Here is a 17,034-nt window from a genome sequence, read left to right as displayed (position 1 = left end):
AACAATAGGTCCATTATATTGAATGTTTCTCATGAAATAAAGAACCTTATCACAAATGTTGAAGTGTAGGAGTTATTCGCTGCTCTCGACAATGCAGCCTGTGGTGTCAGCATCAAACCAAAATAGAACATTAACTTCAGCAACAAGTTAAACAGGAAGGAAAGTCTGAAAGACTTATTGTTGTGTAGAACATTATATCATGGAAATTGTCCAGCTACCACTTGGAAAATGTCATACAATAATCAGACAATCCAAGCACTCGATCATCCAAGCTCCCCACACTCACTCCCTGCATCAATAGTACACAGTCACCATAGTGTGTACTATCCACACGGTGCCCTGTGGCAATTCACCAAGACAGTACCTTCCAAAACCTCACCCACTCCCACCATGAAACAACGCCATCCAAATGTTCCCCTCCACTGTCCCCCAGTGAGAGTCAGTGTCTGTGGGACTGTACCCCAGTGAGAGTCAGTGTCTGTGGGACTGTACCCCAGTGAGAGTCAGTGTGTGTGGGACTATACCCCAGTGAGAGTCTGTTTGTGTGGGACTGTACCCCAGTGAGAGTCTGTGTCTGTGGGACTGTCCCCCAGTGAGAGTCAGTGTCTGTGGGACTGTACCCCAGTGACAGTCAGTGTCTGTGGGACTGTACCCCAGTGAGAGTCAGTGTGTGTGGGACTATACCCCAGTGAGAGTCTGTTTGTGTGGGACTGTACCCCAGTGAGAGTCTGTGTGTGTGGGACTATACCCCAGTGAGAGTCAGTGTGTGTGGGACTATACCCCAGTGAGAGTCAGTGTGTGTGGGACTGTACCCCAGTGAGAGTCAGTGTGTGTGTGTGTGTGTGTGTGTGTGTGTGGGACTATATCCCAGTGAGAGTCAGTGTGTGTGGGGGACCCTGTACCCCAGTGAGAGTCAGTGTGTGTGGGACTGTACCCCAGTGAGAGTCTGTGTGTGTGTGTGGGACTGTACCCCAGTGAGAGTCAGTGTGTGTGTGGGACTGTATCCCAGTGAGAGTCTGTGTGTGTGGGACTATACCCCAGTGAGAGTCAGTGTGTGTGGGAGTGTACCTCATTGAGTGTCTGTGAGTGTGGGACTGTACCCCAGTGAGAGTCAGTGTATGTGACAGTTTGACAGTGCCATTAACAAGCTCTAAGGTATCATGGGTAATTATCCAGAGACAGGAAATGAAGTTGTCTTTTTTGGAGAGGGAGATTGTGTTTTGGAGAGTGTGTGTTTTGGAGAGTGTGTGATTTGGAGAGGGAGATTGTGTTTTGGAGATTGTGTGTTTTGGAGAGTGTGTGTTTTGGAGAGTGTGTGTTTTGGAGAGTGTGTGATTTGGAGAGGGAGATTGTGTTTTGGAGATTGTGTGTTTTGGAGAGTGTGTGTTTTGGAGAGTGAGTGTTTTGGAGAGTGTGTGGTTTGGAGAGTGTGTGATTTGGAGAGGGAGATTGTGTTTTGGAGAGTGTGTGTTTTGGAGATTGTGTGTTTTGGAGAGTATGTGTTTTGGAGATTGTGTGTTTTGGAGAGTGTGTTTTGGAGAGTGAGTGTTTTGGAGAGTGTGTGTTTTGGAGAGTGTGTGTTTTGGAGAGTGTGTGATTTGGAGAGGGAGATTGTGTTTTGGAGAGTGTGTGTTTTGGAGAGTGTGTGATTTGGAGAGGGAGATTGTGTTTTGGAGATTGTGTGTTTTGGAGAGTGTGTGTTTTGGAGAGTGTGTGTTTTGGAGATTGTGTGTTTTGGAGAGTGTGTGTTTTGGAGAGTGAGTGTTTTGGAGAGTGTGTGTTTTGGAGATTGTGTGTTTTGGAGAGTGTGTGTTTTGGAGAGTGTGTGTTTTGGAGAGTGTGTGATTTGGAGAGGGAGATTGTGTTTTGGAGAGTGTGTGTTTTGGAGATTGTGTGTTTTGGAGAGTGTGATTTGAAGAGGGAGATTGTGTTTTGGAGAGTGTGTTTTGGAGAGTGTGTGTTTTGGAGATTGTGTGTTTTGGAGAGTGTGTGTTTTGGAGAGTGAGTGTTTTGGAGAGTGTGTGTTTTGGAGAGTGTGTGATTTGGAGAGGGAGATTGTGTTTTGGAGAGTGTGTGTTTTGGAGATTGTGTGTTTTGGAGAGTGTGTTTTGGAGAGTGAGTGTTTTGGAGAGTGTGTGTTTTGGAGAGTGTATGTTTTGGAGAGTGTGTGTTTTGGAGATTGTGTGTTTTGGAGAGTGTGTGTTTTGGAGAGTGTGTGTTTTGGAGAGTGAGTGTTTTGGAGAGTGTGTTTTGGAGAGTGTGTGTTTTGGAGATTGTGTGTTTTGGAGAGTGTGTGTTTTGGAGATTGTGTGTTTTGGAGAGTGAGTGTTTTGGAGAGTGTGTGTTTTGGAGAGTGTGTGATTTGGAGAGGGAGATTGTGTTTTGGAGAGTGTGTGTTTTGGAGATTGTGTGTTTTGGAGAGTATGTGTTTTGGAGATTGTGTGTTTTGGAGAGTGTGTTTTGGAGAGTGAGTGTTTTGGAGAGTGTGTGTTTTGGAGAGTGTGTGTTTTGGAGAGTGTGTGTTTTGGAGATTGTGTGTTTTGGAGAGTGTGTGTTTTGGAGAGTGTGTGTTTTGGAGATTGTGTGTTTTGGAGAGTGTGTGTTTTGGAGAGTGTGTGATTTGGAGAGTGTGTGTTTTGGAGAGTGTGTGTTTTGGAGAGTGTGTGGTTTGGAGAGTGTGTGTTTTGGAGATTGTGTGTTTTGGAGAGTGTGTGTTTTGGAGAGTGTGTGTTTTGGAGATTGTGTGTTTTGGAGAGTGTGTGTTTTGGAGAGGGTGTGTTTTGGAGAGGGTGTGTTTTGGAGATTGTGTTTTGGAGAGTCTGTGTTTTGGAGAGTGTGTGGTTTGGAGAGTGTGTGTTTTGGAGAGGGAGATTGTGTTTTGGAGAGTGTGTGGTTTGGAGAGTGTGTGTTTTGGAGAGGGAGATTGTGTTTTGGAGAGTGTGTGGTTTGGAGAGTGTGTGGTTTGGAGAGTGTGTGTTTTGGAGAGTGTGTGTTTTGGAGAGGGAGATTGTGTTTTGGAGAGTGTGTGGTTTGGAGATTGTGTTTTGGAGAGTGTGTGTTCTCAGCCATAAGGAGTCTGGAAATGAAGATCGGGAGAAACTGTTCCCGCTGGTAAAAGGCTTGTTCACCAGTGGGTATGATCCAAGGCCATTGGCTGTAAATGGAATGGGAATGGGAAGATAATTGTTTTCACATCATGGATAGCTCTGATCTGGTGGATTAGCTCAGAGGGTGATGGAGGCAGGTTCACTGATGATTTTAACAGAGAATTGGTACCTGAAGAGAAAGGATTTGCAGAACTGTGAGGAAAAGGGCTGAATGGTCTCATTCTGTGGTTTACTGTTTGTGAGTTAATGATGTCCACCCCGAAAGGTTTAACGTGCCCTAGATGCTGTGTGACTGGTATTTCATATAGGACAACACAATTAGTGTACAGAGAGTAAGTGAATCTCATCAATCCAGGCCGAAAGCAGTGAATTCTCCTATCCACGGGGAGCTGTGTCATCACTAACAAGATTACTGAGCGGCTGACAACTTCACAGGAAGATTAATGTGATGCTGTCGAAGAAGTCATAAGTCTTTGTGCCAGACTTGTCTTCTCCCAGGTTTCAGCATCTATTTTCAGATCACTTCAGTCTGCAGTTAATGCAGAATCTTCACTGATTCAATGATAAAGACATCTTCAGTTCCATCGTCATGGTAATGACACTTCACCGGGTCATTGTAATGGCAGAGATTGCACGGAGTTATTGTGTCTTCATCAGAAGAGGATTTGAGTGCAGGAGCAGTGAAATCTTGCCTGAGTTGTACAGCAGCTTGGTTCGACAGCACCTGGAGTACTGTGTGGAGTTTTAGTCGCCTTATCTCAGGAGAGGTATTATTACCATCGAGGGAGGCTCACTCACTGGATCCCGGGATGGTTGGTCTGTCCTCTGAAGAGAGATTGGGCCTGGAGTCTCGAGAGTTTTGAAGAATAATAGGTGACCCCAATGAAAGGTACAAAATATTTATTATAGGGAGCAATTGGGACGAGATTGCCCCCTGGTTTGGGAGTCTGGAGTCGGGGGGGCAGTTTAAAAATAGGGAAGATGCCACTTCTGTCTGAGACAATAAGAATTGTTTTACTCAAAGGGCCGTGAATGTTTGTAATTGTTTCTGAGTGAGCACTGTGGAAGCTCAGTCTTTGAGCCTGTTTCATAGAAGCTTGTTTCAATCATTGTTGCTCGGATTCCAATTCTTGGGCAAAAGCACACACAAATTATTTATGAATTGCGTTTGATGAACTCCAGGGAATTATATTTACACCGTTATATTACATTGGAACTGAAGTAGGCCCCATCCCATTATGTTGGCTTTGCCCTTCAATGAGATCTTGACTGAAGTGACAATCCTTACCTCCATTCTCCCGCCTTCTCCCAATAACCCTTAACCCCGTTACTAACCAGGAACTGATCTAACTCTGTCTTAAATACACTCAGTCCCCACAGCGCTCTGTGATAATAACTCCCACCGATTTCCCCGCCCTCTGGCTGAGGTAATCTTCCCCATTTCTAAAGGGTCGTCCCTTCACCTTGAGGCTGTGCCTTCGGGTCCTAGTCCCTCCTACCGCTGGAAACATCTTCCCCACATCGCCTCTCTCTCCAGGCCTCTCAGGATTCTGTCTGCTACAATCAGATCCCCCCCCCCCCCACCCCCCCCCCTCCCCCGCTCCCCCCCCCCCCCCCAATCTTTCTAAACTCCATCGAATGGTAATGAGTGAGTCCTTAGTTATGTTTCTGGACCAAGCACAGGACCTGGCATCAGGCAAGACGACCTCACTAAGGGAGGCCCCAATAGCAAAAGATGGTGCCTGAGGCTTGGTGGCTTGGTTATTGGTTGAGCCCAGTGTAGATGGCGGTGAGGCGGTGACAGAGGCACGGTGGTTCAGGTATCATTGATGGTGATGAACTACCTCGGGACTGATACACTCTCTTTAAGCTGCACCTTTCTTTTCTTCTCTTTATTCTCAAATGATTCAAAATGGCCCCAGATGGTGGCAACAGTGAAAAAGCTTTTCACTCCATTTTACTGGTTTTCTCCATTAACATTAAAATCATTCATTTCAGTACAGACCCAGGGTCCTCAACTGGTCCTCCTGTGTTGAGCCCTTCATCCCCAGGATCATTCCTGTAAACCCCGTCTGGATCCCCTTCAACACCAGCACATCCTTAGATCCAGGGCCCAACACTGGTCACACGATTCCAGATGTGATCTGTCCAGAGCCTTACACAACCTCAGCAGTACATCCCTGCTCTTGTACTCTCGCCCCATTGAAGTGAATATGAACAATGCTTTTGCCTTTCTAACCTGCAGGTTAACCTGAAGAGAATCCTGAACTAGGACTTTCAAGTCCCTTTGTGCTTCAGATTTCCAAAACCTTTTCCTTTTCAGAAAATAGAAAAACATCCCCTGCTTCCCCTTTATCCATCCTGTTCATTACCTCCTTAATACATTCCAGTACATTTGTCAGAAATAATTTCCACTTCATGAAGCCACACCTGACTCAATCTGATTAAATAAAATATTTCTAAAAGCTTTGCTATTATACCTTGTATAATTGACTCGAATAGTTTCCCAATTATAGATGGTAAGCAAACTGACCAACAGAGACCTGTAGTTTCATTCATTCCTTTTTCGAAATAAAGTTATTACATCACACCCTCTGCTATTACATCACTGTCTCTGCTATTACATCATTGTCTCTGCTATTACATCACACCCTCTGCTATTACATCACTGTCTCTGCTATACATCACACCCTCTGCTATTACATCACACTCTCTGCTATTGCATCATACTCTCTGTTATTACATCACACTCTCTGCTATTACATCACTGTCTTTTCTATTACATCACACCCTCTGCTATTACATCACATTCTCTGCTATTACATCACACTCTCTGTTATTACATCACATCTTCTGCTATTACATCACTGTCTCTTCTATTACATCACACCCTCTGCTATTACATCACACTCTCTGTTATTACATCACACCCTCTGCTATTACGCCACTGTCTCTGTTATTACATCACACTCTCTGTTATTACATCACACCCTCTGCTATTACATCGCACCCTCTGCTATTACATCACACTCTCTGTTATTACATCACACCTTCTGCTATTACATCACTGTCTCATCTATTACATCACACCCTCTGCTATTACATCACTGTCTCTGCTATTACATCACACTCTCCGTTATTATATCACACCCTCTGCTATTATGTCACTGTCTCTGCTGTTACATCACACTCTCTGGGACTTTTCCAGTATCTATGATTTGTGGAAGATTACTCCCTGTGCATCACTATCAGTATTGCGACTTCCTTTCATATCCCAGAATGCATCTAGGGAACTATGGCTCTTTAGCCCTATTTGTTTATTTTATTCACTATTGAACTTGGGGGTCACTGGCTGGGCCCAGTATTTATTACCCGTCCCTAGTTGCCCCTTGAGAAGGTGGGGGTGAGCTGCCTTCCTGACCCGCTGCAGTCCATGTGTTGTAGGTAGACCCACAATGCCCTTGGGAAGGAATTCTAGGATTCTGACCCAGCGACACTGAAAAAATGGTGATATATTTCCAAGTCGGGATGATGTGTGGCTTGGAGAGGAACTTGCAAGGGGTGGTGTTCCCATGTATCTGCTGGCCTTGTCCTTCTAGATGGAAGTGGCTGTGGGTTTGGAAGGTGCTGTCTGAGGATCTTTGGTGAGTTTCTGCAGTATATCTTACAGATAGTACACACTGCTGTTACTGAGCATCGGTGGGGGAGGGAGTGGGTGTTTGTGGATGTGGTGCCAATCAAGCGGGAGCTGCTTTGTCCCTGGATGGTGTCGAGCTTCTTGAGTGTTGTTGGAGCTGCCCCCATCCAGGGCAAGTGGGGATATTCCATCACACCCCTGATTTGTACCTTGTAGATTGTGGACAGACTTCAGGGAGTCAGGAGGGGAGTTACTCACCGCAGTATTCCCAGCCTCTGACCTGCTCTTGTAGTTGATGTGTTTATGTGGTGAGTCCAATCCAGTTTCTAGTCAATGGTAACCCCCAGGATGTTGATAGTGGGGATTCAGTGATGGTAACACCATTGAATGCCACGGGACGGTGGTTTGATTGTCTGTTATTGGTGATGGTCATTGCCTGGCATTTGTGTGGCATGAATGTTATTTGCCACTTGTCAGACCAAGCCTGGAGATTATCCAGATCTTGCTGTATTTGAACACGGACTGCTTCAGTATCTGAGGAGTGGTGAATGGTGCTGAACATTGTGCAATCATCGGTGACCATCCCCATTTCTGACCTTATGGAGGGAAGCTCATTGATGAAGCAGCTGACGATGGTTGGGTCGAGGACACTACCCTGAGGGACTCCTGCAGAGATGTCCTGGAACCCGGGAGGTTCTCCCAGCACATTTTCCTCTCGTGCATGTTCTTGTATTTATTGCCTCTCCTGCTCTAACTCCTTGATTATTTCATAATTTGGAGATGATATTGGTGTCTCTTAATGACAAGACTGATGACATTTATTTAGTTAACTGCACAGCCATTTACATAGAACAATACAGCACAGAACAGGCCCTTCGGCCCTCGATGTTGCACTGACCTGTGGTCTATTCTCAGCTCGTCCCCCTACATTATCCCAACATCATCCGTGTGCTTATCCAAGGACTGTTTCAATCTCCCTAATGTGGCTGAGTTAACTACATTGACAGGTAGGGCATTCCACGCCCTTACCACTCTCTGAGTAAAGAACCTGCCTCTGACATCTGTCTTAAATCTATCACCCCTCAATTTGTAGTTATGCCCCCTCTTACAAGCTGACGTCATCATCTTAGGAAAAAGACTCACTGTCTACCCTATCTAATTCTCTGATCATCTTGTACATCTCTATCAAATCCCCTCTTAGCTGCTTCTTGCCAATGAGAACAGACCCAAGTCCCTCAGCCTTTCCTCATAAGACCTTCCCTCCAGACCAGGCAACATCCTGGTCAATCTCCTCTGCACCTTTTCCAATGCTTCCACGTCCTTCCTGAAATATGGGGACCAGAACTGTACGCCATATTCCAAGTCGGCCGCACTAGTGTTTTGTATAGTTGCAGCATGATATTACGGCTCTGGAATTCAATCCCTCTCCCAATGAAACCTAACACACCGTACGCCTTCTTAACAGCACTATCCACCTGGGTGGCAACTTTCAGGGATCTATGTACATGGACTCCAAGATCCCTTCTGCACATACACACCACCAAGAATCTTTCCACTGACCCAGTACTCTGCCTTCCTGTTATTCTTCCCAAAGTGCATCACCTCACATTCAGCTACATTGAACTCCATTTGCCACCTCTCAGCCCAATTCAGCAGTTTATCCAAGTCCCCCTGCAACCTGTAACATTCTTGTGGTTCTGTTCGCCGAGCTGGGGATTTGTCTTGCAGACGTTTCGTCCCCTGTCTAGGTGACATCCTCAGTGCTTGGGACCCTCCTGTGAAGCGCTTCTGTGCTGTTTCCTCCGGCATTTATAGTGGCCTGTCTCTGCCGCTTCCGGTTGTCAGTTTGAGCTGTCCGCTGTAGTGGCCGGTATATTGGGTCCAGGTCGATGTGTTTGTTGATAGAGTCTGTGGATGAGTGCCATGCCTCTAGGAATTCCCTGGCTGTTCTCTGTTTGGCTTGCCCTATAATGGTAGTGTTGTCCCAGTCGAATTCATGTTGCTTGTCGTCTGTGTGTGTGGCTACTAAGGATAGCTGGTCGTGTCATTTCGTGGCTAGTTGGTGTTCGTGTATACGGATCGTTAACTGTCTTCCTGTTTGTCCGATGTAGTGTTTTGTGCAGTCCTTGCATGGGATTTTGTATACTACATCAGTTTTGCTCATGTTGGGTATCGGGTCCTTCGTTCTGGTGAGTTGTTGTCTGAGCGTGGCTGTTGGTTTGTGTGCTGTTATGAGTCCTAGTGGTCGCAGTAGTCTGGCTGTCAGTTCAGAAATGCTCCTGATGTATGGTAGTGTAACATTCTTCCACACTGTCCACTACTCCACCGACTTTAGTGTCATCTGCAAATTTACTCATCTATCTACCTATGCCTGCTTAAAGAACAAGAACAAAGAAAACTTACAGCCCAGGAACAGGCCCTTCGGCCCTCCAAGCCTGAGCCGATCCAAATCCACTGTCTAAATCTATCACCCAATTCCTAAGCATCTGTATCCCTCTGCTCCCCACCTACTCGTGCATCTGTCCAGACACATCTTAAATGAATCTACCGTGCCTGCCTCTACCACCTCTGCTGGCAACACGTTCCAAACACCCATCACCCTCTGTGTGAAGTACTTGCCGCGTTTATCCCCCTTAAACTTTCAACTTCTCACTTTGAAAGCATGACCTCTCGTTATTGAACCCTTCACCCTGGGAAAAAGCTTGTCTCTATCCACCCTGTCTATATCCTTCATAGTTAAAAATCACACAACACCAGGTTATAGTCCAACAGGTTTAATTGGAAGCACACTAGCTTTCGGAGCGACGCTCCTTCATCAGGTGATTGTGGAGGGCTCGATCGTAACACAGAATTTATAGCAAACATTTACAGTGTGATGTAACTGAAATTATACATTGAAGAATTGATTGTCTGTCAAGCCTTTCATCTGTTAGAATACAGTGATAGTTTCACTTCTTTCATGTGTAAATCACAAAACCCTTTTTTTAAAAGTTGCATTCTCGGGTTAGCTGTTAACAATGGTGATAGCTAGACAATATGTTGAGGGTGTTAGCCCCCTGTGTTCTCTGTCTATGACCTGATGTTTAGATTGATTCTAATCTAAAAAGTGAGATAACAGAGTTTTACATAAATTCATGCAGTTTTTGAGCTCAGAGTTCTACATGAATGTATACAGTTTTTGAGCAAAGTGCAATGTAACTCTGCAAGTACAAATTCACCCCACAAAATATATGTGTGCATGTGGGTCTTTGTCTGTGTCTGTCTGGGGTGGGGGTTGTGAGTGTGAGAACGTGTGTGTGTGTGTGTGTGTGTGCAGTGAGTGCAGAGTGTCTTAAGTCTGTGAGGGGGTGCATGTGTGGGAGTGTGTGTGTCTGTAAGGGTGTGTGTGGGTGTCTGTGTGCGTGTCTGTGTGTATGTGTGTCCGTGTGTATGTGTGTATAGGAGTGCGTGCGTGTGTGTGTGTGTGTGTAGGAGTCTCTGTGTGTGTGTACAGTGCAATGGTGGTCACCTGTAATGTGACATGAACCCAAGGTCCCGGTTGAGGCCCTCCCTATGGGTACCGAACTTAGCTATCAGCCTCTGCTCGGCCACCTTCCTCTGCTGCCTGTCCCGAAGTCCACCTTGGAGGATGGTCACCCGAAGGTCCGAGGTCGAATGTCCTGGACCACTGAAGTGTTCCCCAACTGGGAGGGAACCCTCCTGTCTGTTGATTGTTGTGCGGTGCCCATTCATCCGTTGTTGTAGCCTTTGCTCGGTTTCCCCAATGTACCATGCCTCCGGGCATCCTTGCCTGCAAAGTATAAGATAGACAACGTTGGCTGAGTCACATGAGTACCTGCCATGTACAAGGTGGGAGGTGTTCCCATGTGTAATAGTGGTATCTGTGTCCACAATCGGACACGTCTTGCAGCGTCCACCGTGACAGGCTTGTATGGAGTTGTCCTGAGAGCCGGGCAGTTTGCTACGAACAATGATCTGTTTGAGGTTTGGCGGTTGTTTAAAGGCAAGTAGTGGAGGTGTGGGGAGGGTCTTGGTGAGGTGCTCATCCTCATTGATAATGTGTTACAGGTCACAAAGAACATGGCGTAATCTTTCAGCCCCTGGGAAGTACTGAACAACGAAGGGTCCCCTGTCAGTTGCAGCATGTGTCTGTCTCCTGACGAGGTCATTGCAGTTCCTTGCTGTGGCACATCGGAACTGGGCATCGTACCCTGTTCTTATGAGGGCATCCCTGAGTAATTCCAGGTGTCCGTCACGTTCCTCCTCCTCAAAGGCTCTCAATGGCCAAAGGCTCTGCCATTTCCTCCCTAGCTTCCCAGAGAATGCTCGGATAAACGTACTAGAGTTATAGCATTTCCAGTCAATGTTGGGGAGGTTAAAGTCCCCCATAATGACCACCCTGTTCCTTTCACTCCCACATAGATTCGTTTTGCTGATCCTCTCCTCCACAGCCCTGGAACTTTACGCAGGCCTTTTAAAAACTCCCAGCACTGTGACCTCTCCTCCTGTTTCTAACCTCAGCCCATACTACCCCGATAGACGAATCCTCATCAAAAGTTCTTTCAGCCACCGTTATACTGTCCCTGACTAACAAGGCCACACCTCCCCCTCATTTACAACCTTCCCTGATCTTAATCAAAGATCTAAACCCTGGAATCTGCAACATTCATTTGCCCTTTACCAACAGTGTTACCCCACCCCCCCTTACCAACAGTGTTACCCCACCCCCCCTTTACCAACAGTGTTACCCCACTCCCCCTTACCAACAGTGTTACCCCACCCCCCTTTACCAACAGTGTTACCCCACCCCCCCTTACCAACAGTATTACCCCACCCCCCTTACCAACAGTGTTACCCCACCCCCCTTTACCAACAGTGTTACCCCACCCCCCATTACCAACAGTATTACCCCACCCCCCTTACCAACAGTGTTACCCCACCCCCCTTACCAACAGTGTTACCCCACCCCCCCTTACCAACAGTATTACCCCACCCCCCTTACCAACAGTATTACCCCACCCCCCTTACCAACAGTGTTACCCCACCCCCCTTACCAACAGTGTTACCCCACCCCCCCTTACCAACAGTATTACCCCACCCCCCTTTACCAACAGTGTTACCCCACCCCCCCTTACCAACAGTGTTACCCCACCCCCCCTTTACCAACAGTGTTACCCCACCCCCCTTACCAACAGTGTTACCCCACCCCCCTTACCAACAGTATTACCCCACCCCCCCTTACCAACAGTGTTACCCCACCCCCCCTTTACCAACAGTGTTACCCCACCCCCTTACCATCAGTGTTACCCCGTCCCCCCTTACCAACCGTGTTACCCCACCCCCTTACCAACAGTGTTACCCCACTCCCCTTTACCAACAGTGTTACCCCATCGTCCTTACCAACAGTGTTACCCCACCCCCCTTACCAACAGTGTTACCCCACCTCCCCTTACCAACAGTATTACCCCACCCCCCTTACCAACAGTGTTACCCCACCCCCCCTTTACCAACAGTGTTACCCCACCCCCCTTACCAACAGTATTACCCCACCCCCCTTACCAACAGTGTTACCCCACCCCCCTTACCAACAGTGTTACCCCACCCCCCCTTACCAACAGTATTACCCCACCCCCCTTTACCAACAGTGTTACCCCATCGTCCTTACCAACAGTGTTACCCCACCTCCCCTTACCAACAGTATTACCCCACCCCCCCTTACCAACAGTGTCACTCCACCCCCCCTTACCAACAGTGTTACCCCACCCCCCTTACCAACAGTGTTACCCCACCCCCCCTTACCAACAGTATTACCCCACCCCCCCTTACCAACAGTGTCACTCCACCCCCCCTTACCAACAGTATTACCCCACCCCCCTTACCAACAGTGTTACCCCCCCCTTACCAACAGTGTTACCCCACCCCCCTTACCAACAGTATTACCCCACCCCCCCTTACCAACAGTATTACCCCACCCCCCCCTTACCAACAGTGTTAACCCACCACCCCTTACCAACAGTGTTACCCCACCCCCCTTACCAACAGTGTTACCCCACCCCCCCTTACCAACAGTGTTACCCCACCCCCCTGACCAACAGTGTTAACCCACCACCCCTTACCAACAGTATTACCCCACCCCCCCTTACCAACAGTGTTACCCCCCCCCTTACCAACAGTGTTACCCCACCCCCCTTACCAACAGTATTACCCCACCCCCCCTTACCAACAGTGTTAACCCACCACCCCTTACCAACAGTGTTACCCCACCCCCCCTTACCAACAGTGTTAACCCACCACCCCTTACCAACAGTGTTACCCCACCCCCCTTACCAACAGTGTTACCCCACCCCCCCTTACCAACAGTGTTACCCCCACCCCCCTTTCCTTCCTGCCTGTCCCCTTGAACATCATGTACCCATGTCAATGTTTCATTTGAAGCATTGATCTCCTTGTCACCAAGTCTGTGTGATGACTGTAAGATTAGGCCTGTTAGCCTGTAGTTGTGCCATTAATTCATTTAATTTGTTCCAGATAGTTTGAGCATTCAACTAAAGCGACATTAATTTTGTCCTTTGCCCATTTTTCCTCCTGTGAGACCTTGGAGGTTCATAATTCCTTGAAAGTGGAGTCGCAGGTAGATAGGATAGTGAAGAAGACGTTTGGAATGCTTTCCTTTATTGGTCAGAGTATTGAGTACAGGAGTTAGGAGGTCATGTTGCGGCTGTACAGGACATTGGTTAAGCCACTGTTGGAATATTGTGTGCAATTCTGGTCTCCTTCCTATCAGAAAGATGTTGTGAAACTTGAAAGGGTTCAGAAAAGATTTCCAAGGATGTTGCCAGGGTTGGAGGATTTGAGCTACAGAGAGAGGCTGAACAGGCTGGGGCTGTTTTCCCTGGAGTGTCAGAGGCTGAGGGGTGACCTTATAGAGGTTTACAAAATTATGAGGGGCATGGATAGGGTAAATAGACAAAGTCTTTTCCCTGGGGTTGGGGAGTCCAGAACTAGAGGGTGTAGGTTTAGGGTGAGAGGGGAAAGATATAAAAGAGACCTAAGGGGCAACTTTTTCACACAGAGGGTGGTACGTGTATGGAATGAGCTGCCAGAGGATGTGGTGGAGGCTGGTACAATTACAGCATTTAAGAGGCATCTGGATGGGTGTATGACTAGGAAGGGTTTGGAGGGATATGGGCCGGGTGCTGGCAGGTGGAACTAGATTAGGGTGGGAAAACTGGTTGGCATGGACGGGTTGGACCGAAGGGTCTGTTTCTGTGCTGTACATCTCTATGACTCTGTAATTTTAAATAAAGAGAGAGAAATCTGGTGATAAATTGAGAAAGTTTCTCAGCTTTGACACTCTGTGTTAAATTATTAATAGGGCTGTTACACATCTGATCCCAAACAAAGACAGGCCTGAGGAACTGACGGGATTTGAATGTGTTGAAAAATGTGTTGCTGGAAAAGCGCAGCAGGTCAGGCAGCATCAAAGGGGCAGGATTTGAATGTGTGTTTGGAGCAAGTGACCAGAAGAGATTTTTTGTTGAACTGGAAAGGAATTTGACAGACTCTGTATTGAGGTCGCTCCGGGAGCAGGGGTCAGTGCTACAAGGCCCCACAAGGGGGCAGGAGTCACAGGCTCATCGGGTGATTGTGGCCACACTCACACATGCACCCCCTCACAGACTTAAGACACTCTGCACTCACTGCACACACACACACACACACACACGTTCTCACACTCACAACCCCCACCCCAGACAGACACAGACAAAGACCCACATGCACACATATATTTTGTGGGGTGAATTTGTACTTGCAGAGTTACATTGCACTTTGCTCAAAAACTGCATACATTCATGTAGAACTCTGAGCTCAAAAACTGCATGAATTTATGTAAAACTCTGTTATCTCACTTTTTAGATTAGAATCAATCTAAACATCAGGTCATAGACAGAGAACACAGGGGGCTAACACCTTCAACATATTGTCTAGCTATCACCATTGTTAACAGCTAACCCGAGAATGCAACTTTAAAATAAAGGGTTTTGTGATTTACACATGAAAGAAGTGAAACCATCACTGTATTCTAACAGATGAAAGGCTTAACAGACAATCAATTCTTCAGTTACATCACACTGTAAATGTTTGCTATAAATTCTGTGTTACGATCGATCGAGCCCTCCACTATCACCTGATGAAGGAGCGTCGCTCCAAAAGCTAGTGTGCTTCCAATTAAACCTGTTGGATTATAACCTGGTGTTGTGTGATTTTTCACATTAGTATTTCGGTAACCTCATTCTCAAAGGGGCCTATGTTCACATCATCCTCTCACTTGCTTTGTGTGTATTTAGATTAGATTACATTACAGTGTGGAAACAGGCCCTTTGGCCCAACAAGTCCACACCCACCCGTAAGCGTAACCCACCCCTACCCCTACCCCTACATCGACCCCTTACCTAACACTATGGGCAATTTAGGATGGCCAATTCACCTGACCTGCACATCTTTGGACTGTGGGAGGAAACCGGAGCACCCGGAGGAAACCTACGCAGACACGGGGAGAATGTGCAAACTCCACACAGTCAGTCGCCTGAGGCGGGAATTGAACCGGGGTCTCTGGCGCTGTGAGGCAGCAGTGCTAACCACTATGCCACCGTGCCGCCCACTTACAGAAGCCCTTTGGTGTTCACCAGTTTACTCTCAAAGTTTATTTACTCTCTGTTTTTGATCATTTTCTGTTGCTTTTTCAAACTTTCCAATCCTGTGGTTTATCATTAATCTTTGGTGCATTGTATAGTTTTTCTTTCAATCTGGTACTTCCCCAGATAAACAGTACATCTTCCTAAAGCTCTCCTTCTTCCCAGTGAAAGGTCAGTGTCATGTTGTCTGCCTCCAGTGTGGGAACCTCACGGTGGACAACACCCCAGGCATAGTCCCATTGGATGGCCTTTCAGTGTCCAATCCCCAGGGCCACTAAATGCTTTTGTTTATAAATTGGAGTACGTCCAAATGAGTTTATGTTCACCAGCTTGTTTGTTGTCAAAACAGAAAATGCTAGAGAAACTCAGTGTGTCTGACAGGACCCAGGAGAGAGAAACAGAGTTAACCTTTAGGTCAGTGATTATGCAGCAGAGAGTGCCCTCTCCCTCTGACCCCTGACCTTCCCTATTCCGAGGGCCCGAGACAGTTCCTCAATGCACTCGCTGCTTCCTCTATTCCAGTTGGTCAGAGCCCAGTTCTCCTGTTACTCGGGGTGGGGGGTGTGTGTGTGTGTGTGACCCCTTCATTGAGGCTTGGAGGACATTCCCTGAAACAATCCTGGTGTTCCCCTGGGAATCTCCCACTGCCGCAGAGTTCCGGGTCCAGCGGGGGGTTTTGGGTGTTTGGGATCCACTGCAACATCAACACAGCCCACCCCATGGAGCTGGTGAGCAGGGGCTGCTTTGGGAGACCCCAGCTTTGCTGGCCTGGATTTGGAGGATCTTGTGATGGCTGCACTGGGCCCTGAGACAGGTTCTCCTCCCCCAGACCCTGCTCCAGACCCCTCCCCAGACGCTGCCCCAGGCCCTTCCCCTTGGGCCCTGTCCCAGACCCTTCCCCCTGGACCCTGCCCCAGACCCTGCCCCAGGCACTTCCCTCAGGCCCTGCCCCAGACCCTGCCCAGACCCTTCCCCAGTCCCTGCCCCAGGCCCTTCCCCCCCGGGCCCTGCCCCAGACCCTTCCCCAGACCCTGCCCCAGACCCTTCTCCAGACCCTGCCCCAGGCCCTTCCCCCTGGGCCCAGCCCCAGACCCTTCCCCAGACCCTGCCCAAGACCCAGCCCCAGGCCCTCCACCAGACCCTGCCCCAGACCCTGATCCAGACCCTGCCCCCTGGGCCCTCCCCCAAACCCTGCCCCAGGCCGCCCCAGACCCTGCCCCAGACCCTGCCCCAGACCCTGCCCCAGGCACTTCCCTCAGGCCCTGCCCCAGACCCTGCCCAGACCCTTCCCCCTGGGCCCAGCCCCAGACCCTTCCCCAGACCCTGCCCAAGACCCTGCCCCAGGCCCTCCACCAGACCCTGCCCCAGGCCCTTCCCCCTGGGCCCAGCCCCAGACCCTTCCCCAGACCCTGCCCAAGACCCTGCCCCAGGCCCTCCACCAGACCCTGCCCCAGACCCTGATCCAGACCCTGCCCCCTGGGCCCTCCCCCAAACCCTGCCCCAGGCCGCCCCAGACCCTGCCCCAGACCCTGATCCAGACCCTGCCCCAGGCCCTGCCCCAGACCCTGCCCCCCAGACTCTGCCCCCCAGACCC

General features: G+C 48.5%; 1 protein-coding gene and 1 long non-coding RNA gene across 3 annotated transcripts in view; one reads left to right on the top strand and one right to left on the bottom strand.

Moving 5' to 3' along the window:
• The first annotated feature begins 3,888 nt into the window (after positions 1-3,888).
• The window catches only part of LOC140483544 (G-protein coupled receptor 22-like), a 124,940-nt gene continuing 111,794 nt past the window's right edge, over positions 3,889-17,034 (top strand). Inside the window, exon 1 of one of the 2 annotated variants that reach the window (XM_072581732.1) lies at positions 3,889-3,996. The gene's annotated coding sequence lies outside the window, so the exon portion shown is untranslated. The remainder of the gene's footprint in view (positions 3,997-17,034) is intronic. The other variant, XM_072581734.1, reaches the window with a different exon arrangement.
• LOC140483462 (uncharacterized) overlaps positions 9,570-17,034 on the bottom strand; it is a 35,193-nt gene continuing 27,728 nt past the window's right edge. Inside the window, exon 3 of the long non-coding RNA XR_011961968.1 lies at positions 9,570-10,534. This is a non-coding gene — a long non-coding RNA (uncharacterized lncRNA). The remainder of the gene's footprint in view (positions 10,535-17,034) is intronic.

The sequence above is a fragment of the Chiloscyllium punctatum genome, chromosome 12 (genome assembly GCF_047496795.1).
Source record: "Chiloscyllium punctatum isolate Juve2018m chromosome 12, sChiPun1.3, whole genome shotgun sequence".
Lineage (NCBI taxonomy): Eukaryota > Metazoa > Chordata > Chondrichthyes > Orectolobiformes > Hemiscylliidae > Chiloscyllium > Chiloscyllium punctatum.
This window is presented reverse-complemented; position numbering and strand designations above follow the sequence as displayed.